The sequence below is a fragment of the Rhincodon typus genome, chromosome 4 (genome assembly GCF_021869965.1).
Source record: "Rhincodon typus isolate 14 chromosome 4, sRhiTyp1.1, whole genome shotgun sequence".
In the NCBI taxonomy this organism is placed as follows: domain Eukaryota; kingdom Metazoa; phylum Chordata; class Chondrichthyes; order Orectolobiformes; family Rhincodontidae; genus Rhincodon; species Rhincodon typus.
Window position 1 is genome coordinate 80429939 of NC_063335.1, and position 7059 is coordinate 80436997.

Here is a 7059-nt window from a genome sequence, read left to right on the forward strand (position 1 = left end):
CAGGCAGCTGAGACCTCCCAATGAGCAAGTTAAGCAGAGGAGATCAGAACCCCAGCAACCACTCAAAGACAGTTGAACTTTTAACTTTAATTTCTTTATTTTTCTAATTTATATTAAGAGGGACTTTAATGTTAACTATTACCTTATTTCTTTACTTTTCTACTTATTTTATGAAGGTCTGTAATGCTTAACTTTTCAATTTTGTTTCTTTTACTACTTTGTACCTGCGTTTTTTTGTACCTATGTACCTAAGATGGTGCTGTTTGTGGTGACATTAAACACTTTTCACTGTACTTGCATACACGTGACAATAAAATGTAAATCTCAAAAAATTTCCATTTATATTTGAGAATTTATAAGAATGAGAGGTGATCTCACTGAAACCCTTATGGGCTCAACACAGGACATGAAGGATTAATTTCCTGGCAGTCAGGGGGTCGGGTTTAGAACTAGTGGACACACAGTCGCGAATAAGGGGTAGGCCACTTACGACTGAAACGGAGAGAAATTTGTTCACTTACAGAATGAAGAATCTTTAGAATTCTCTACGTCAGACAGCAATGGAGGGTCAATGGTCAAGTATATTCAAGACAGAGATCAAGAGATTTCTAAATTTCAAATATATCAAGAATATGAGAATAAATGGTATTGAGGTGGAAGATTAGCTATAATCACATTCTAAAGCACAGCAGGCTCAACAAGCTTAACAGCCTACATCTACTCCTACTTCCTATATTCCTCCAGTCTGAAATAAAACCATCTGCCACTACTTGCTGCTTGAAGTTAAGTTTTGAACCAATTGGAGACTGGTTTTCTATTGAATGAGTTTCAGGCTTCCATGTAATACTTTATCAAACACTTCCTTGAAATCCATGTTAACAACATATACCACATTCCCTTAATAAATCGTTACTGTTACTTTACCAAAACGTTTGATTAGAATGGTCAAGCACCATCCGCTTTTTGCGGATCCATGCTGGTTCTCCTTAATTAACTTAAAACTCTCCAAGTGCCTGTTGATTTTATTTTTCCTGTCTATTGTTTCTAAAATTTTACCCATCCTGGATGTTAAACTAACTGGCCTGTAATTGCTAAGATTATCTTGATATGTTTTCTTAAGTAAGCATGTCATTTTTACAACACCTCAATTCTTTTGCATCTCCTCCATATCTAGGGAAGTTTGAAAGATTAAAGTAAACTCTTTATTAACTTCCCCCCCCGGTTCCTCTTAGTAATCTGAAAGGAAAGCCATCCAGACAAGGTGACTTATCAACCACAAGCATAATCAAATTTTCAAGTACCATCTCCCTTTCAATTCTGCACAAACCATTGCCTCCATTGACTTCAATTCAGCCAATATTTTGCATCAGTGCCTGAACAACCTGAAGCTCTCCCTCTTCCACTATACTTCAAGCCATACCTTATTCCTCTATATTCTTGTAATATATGGCCTTAGGTGCAATCCTGTGATTACTACCTTCGAGATGATATTTCTTTATGGGTGTTAGTAGCTATGCCAGTATTAATTTTTCAACCTTAATTATCATTGTGAAAGTACAGGTGAGGTACCATTTTGAATCATAGGAGCTTTGTTCGTTAGGTCACCGATAATGCTGCTAGGAAGGTCTGAGTGTAACGAGGTCAGCCAGGTGAACCTCATAGAATAGGAGTTCCCTGATTGGACCAGATTAACAGCCCCAATCAGGGAGCCCTGTCTGACAGACATAAACAGGAGTGCCAGACATCTTGTTCACTCAGAGCTGTCTCTGAGGAAGACAGACTAGTGACAAGTGCTATGCGCCTGCCAACAAAAGGGTGACCGACCTCTGTGGAGTTACTTCAGTGGTGACAAGAGAAAAAGATACGCTCCTTCAGAAATTCACTTGCAACAGTCGTCATCTTTGAGTTGGGGTAAACATTTTTGCATCATGCCATTATTTGGGAAGATTGACTTGTTTGAACTTGAAGACCAGGTCCAGTATGTGGAAAGAATGCGTTTCTTTATCCTTCTGGGCAAATGATGCTATTGATTTTCTCGGCATTTCGAGATCTGGGGGAAGCCATGCAGGATTTTTGATGAGGTTAGGACAACTGGCAGAGGCCTGTGACTTTGGTTTAACCCTGAATGACCATTTAGCATGTGGGATTAATAACGTAACCATGCAAAAGCATCTCCCAGCTGAAGCCCAACTGGACTTCACACAGGCACTACAGTTGTCTTTGTCATTAGAAAATGCATCAAGTGGAGATTGAGTTACAGGAAATGCGGATGAGAGGGACACCTTCTCCAGAATGAGCTTGGGGGACACCACTTGAGTGAAGGCAATTGCACAGCTTCACTCAGGACATGTCCTGAAAAAGATGACTTTAAAAGGTCAGCCCACAACACTACCAAGCCTCAACCAAACAGTTAATATTTTCTTCAGGATCCGGGTCAGCAAGCCGTTGTGGTTGCTGCTGGTATGGGACTCAAGGCAGCAAGAGTCCCACTAGGCCTGAACTGAGTAACAGTGCACACCCTGAAAAGCCCATTTAGATCTGGTTTGGAACAGTTAAATTGCTTAGCTACATCCAAAATGAAATAAATATATGTTTGGTTAAATGGTCACCCGGTTCTAATGGAGATTGATACTCCTGCGGATTTATCAGTGATTGCAGAAACAATATTTAAACAAAATTCGCTCTGGACTCCAACTCGTAAGTTTGCATAAGATCTCGCCTGGACTGAGAACTTATACCAAGGAACCTTTACAGATTAACAAGACAACTTTGGTTCTGGTCTCATGAGAAGCAGCTTGTTCAGTTACCACTGATTGTAGTAAAAGGCCCGGATCCAATCCTGGTGGGGCGGAATTGGGTGAGAAAGATTCACCTTCATTGGCTCAACATTTTTTTGATTAGAAAATGACTGCCTCGGAGAGGTCCTAACTGAATACCTGGAAGCTCTTCAGGAAGGAATAGGGACTATCAAAAGGAGCCACCTTGCATGATGACCAGGGAGCTGCAAGGCCCACATGCAAAAGTAGAGGCAGAAGTCCAGCAGGCTGGAAAGCAAAGGAATCATCAAACCAGTACAGTTTGCAGAATAGGCAGCACTGGTCATACCAATTGTGAAGCCTGATGGATTCGCCTTTATGGAGATTTTAAACAGTAAACCACTTCTCACAGCTGGATAAATACTCAATCATTCGCATAGGGGACTTGTACGCAAAGCTGGAGTGGTGATTGTCCTTCACGAAGCTGGACATGAGCCATGCGTACCTGCAATCATGATTAGATAAGGATTCCCAGAAGTATGCTACAATTAATACCCATAAATTGTTTGTACCGTTATATGAGCCTGCCAGTTGGGGTATCATCAGCCTGTGCCATTTTTCAGTGGATAACAGAAGATTTTAAAAGTTCGCATTTATCTCGATGATGTACTATAAAACAGGGAAGAAGACCAATAAAGAGGACTTAGAAAACTTGGGCATAGAGCTTAGATGTTTCTCCAAGGCAGGTGTACATCTTAGAAGGGAAAGGTGTGTGGTCCAGGCACCCTAACTAACTGGCTTACAGAGTCGACAAGATGGGATTACACCCATTGAAAAATAAAGGGAGGGCGATCAGAAGTGCCCCAGCTCCTACGTCTGTCGGAGCGTTTAGGTTTTTCCTTGGATTGATGAATTATTATGGACAGTTCATATGTAACCTGGCCTACATCCTGACACCCGTACATCCGCTATTGAAAATGGCTCAGCCTTGGACATGGTCGCCTAGCCAAGGTGTATCCTTCAGGGAAGTGAAGAAGCGGCTATCATCGTCTAAGGTGTTGGCACACAACAATCCCAAGCGAGATCTGGTGCTGACAATGCAATGCCCTCCCGTCTGCTATCAGTAGCATTGGCTCACTGATGGCCCAAATGGAGAAGAATGCCCAATACAGTGCATCAACTGAAGTCTGGGAAGTACAGAGTACAAACATGCCCAGATACAGAAAGAAGGTTTGATGATCATGTTTAGTATGGAGAAAAGTTCTACCAATGCCTTTACGAATGTAAATATGTAACAGTAATAGACCAAAAACCCCACCAGGGCTATTCAGAGGACAAAGCTGAACACACCGGAAGTGTTGGTCACAGACAATGAGCCATTTACCAGCAGAGAACTCAAGTATTTCCTAAAGTCAAATGGCATTCAGCATATAAGGACCGCTCCGAACCATCCATCATCCAATGGTCCAACTGAAAGAGCAGTCCAAACTTTGAAAGCAGGCTCAAAGAACCAGCCTACAGCTTCACTCACTACCAAACCGTCCTGGTTCCTATTTGATTATAGGACCACATCTCAAGCAATTACAGGGGTAGCTCCAGCAGAGTTGCTAATGGGTAGAAGACTCCGCACCAGGTTAAATCTGATCTTCCTGGATCTGGGTTGGAGGGAGGTGGTGGTGGTGGTGGTGAAATGGCATTAGGAATGCCAATGCTGGTCACATGACTTCTCTAAGTGAGACAGTTTGCTTTAGGGGACGAGGTTTGGTACCAAAACCACAGAAATGGCCCTGCATATGGTAAGAGGCATGGTCGATGTGAGGTCAGGTCCTACAACAGACAAAGTTCAAGTAGGTGAAGCAGTCCTAAACAAGCACAAAATGGATCACATGAAAACTGCAAACTCACAAAGCAGGACAAGAACAAAACATACCCGACCCTTCAGAATAGCCAGAAAGGCTGTCGGAATACGTGGGTTCTCCCCCTCCATCTAGTCAAAGAAACTTAGCGTCTTGAGATGGACATGGCGAATGTTGTAGCCCTGACGCCTTTACTGCCTGAAGAGTAGAATGAATTTCTTGAGACACTCCAAGCACAAGAGGCGGGCTACAGTCCAGTACACACAGCCACAGCCGAGGCGGAGTCCAAGGAACCGGGCCCAGTGTGAACACCCTCCAGGACAGGCTACAAGAAGATGAACAGGCCTACATCCCTCAGGAGGGGGAGGGATGTAGTGATTGCAACGAAGTCATAGAATAGGAGCTCTCTGATTAGGGCTGTTAATCTGGTTCAAATCAGGGAGCCCTGGCTGACAGATATAAACAGGAGAGTCAGAGGTTCTGTTCACTAAGAGCTGGCTCTGAGGAAACCTGACCAGTGTCACGTACTGTGCACGTGTAAATAATGGGTGACTTGGTAACAGGATACCGGCCTCTGTCAAGTTATTTCAGAATACAGTTCCAGGATTTTAACCCAATGAGTGAAAGAATGGTGATCTTGCTCAAGTCAGGGTGTCACACTTGTTCTTCCAGATGTGAGAGGTCACAATTTTGAAAGGTGGTTTAGCAGAAGCCATTGTGAGTTGCATTGCGCCTTCTAGATAATACACACTGGTGTCATTTTGGAGCAGTGGTGAAGGAAGTCAACATTGAAGATGATGAATGAGATTCCAATTAAGCAAGCTGTTTGTTGTGGGTGGTGTTGAGCTTCTTGAGTGGTGCTAGAAGTACAACTATTTAGGCTAATGGGGAGTATTTCATCACACTACTGACTCGTGCCTTGTAGATGGCTTTGGGGAGTCAGGAGGTGAATTACACTTGATAGAATTCCCAGCCTCTGACCTTCTCGTGACCATAGTATTTATTCACTGGTTCAATTCCATTTCTGGCCAAGGGTACACATCCCTCCCCCTCACAGGATGTGGATGCTAGGAGATTCAGTTGAGGTGAATGCTCAAGTTCTGAGTTGTAACTTAGATCATAGAATCCCTACAGTGTGGAAACAGGCCCTTTGGTCCATCAAATACTCCCATCCTCAATGATGGAATAGTCCAGCACATCAGTGCAAAAGATAAAGCTGAAGCATTCGCAGCAATAGAGATAACAAGGTGTAGAGCTGGATGAACACAGCAGGCCAAACAGCATCAGAGGAGCAGGAAGGCTGACATTTTGGGCCAAGACCCTTCTTCAGAAATGGGGGAGGGGAAAGGGGTTCTGAAATAAATAGGGAGAGAGGGGGAGGCAGATAGAAGATGGATAGAGGAGTAGATAGGTGGAGAGGAGACAGACAGGTCAAAGAGGTGGGGATGGAGCCAGTAAAAGGTGAGGTGAGGTGAGTGTAGTTGGGGAGGTAGGGAGGAGATAGGTCAGTCCAGGGAAGACGGACAGGTCAAGGGGGCGGGATGAGGTCAGTAGGTAGGAAATGGGGGTGGGTCTTGAGGTGGGAGGAGGGGATAGGTGGGAGGAAGGACAGGTTAGGGAGGCGGGGACAAGCTGGGCTTCTTTTGGGATGCGGTAGGGGGAGGGGAGATTTTGAAGCTTGTCAAGTCCACATTGATGTCATTGGACTGCAGGGTTCCCAAGCGGAATATGAGTTGCTTTCCTGCAACCTTCAGGTAGCATCGTTGTGGCACTGCAGGAGGCCCAGGATGGACATGTTGTCTGTGGAATGGGAGGGGGAGCTGAAATGGTTCGCGACTGGGAGGTGCACTTGTTTAGTGCGAACCAAGCGTAGGTGTTCTGCAAAGTGGTCCCCAAGCCTCCGCTTGGTTTCCCCGATGTAGAGGAGGCCACAACGGGAACAGCAGATGCAGTATACCACATTAGCAGATGTGCAGGTGAACATCTGCTTGATGTGGAAAGTCTTCCTGGGGCCTGGGATGGGGGTGAGTGGGGAGGTGTAGGGGCAGGTGTAGCACTTCCTGCAGTTGCAGGGAAGAGTGCCGGGTGAGGTGGGGCAGGAGGGGAGCATTCGCAGCAATCTTCAGCCAGCACTGCAGAGTGGATGATCCATCTCTGCCTCCTCCAGTGGTCCCCAGCATTACAGATACCAGTCTTCAGCCAATTCGATTCACTCCACGTGAAATCAAGAAACAGTTGGAGGAGACGCTGGATACCGCAAAGGCTACCAGCCCTGACAACATTCCAGCAACAATACTGAAGACTTGTGCTCCAGAACTTGCTGCTCCCCTAGCCAAGCTGTTCCAGTACAGCTACAACACTGGTATCTACCCAACAATGTGGAAAATTGCCCAAGTATGTCCTGTACGTGAAAAGCAGGACAAATCCAACCTGGCCAATTACTGCCC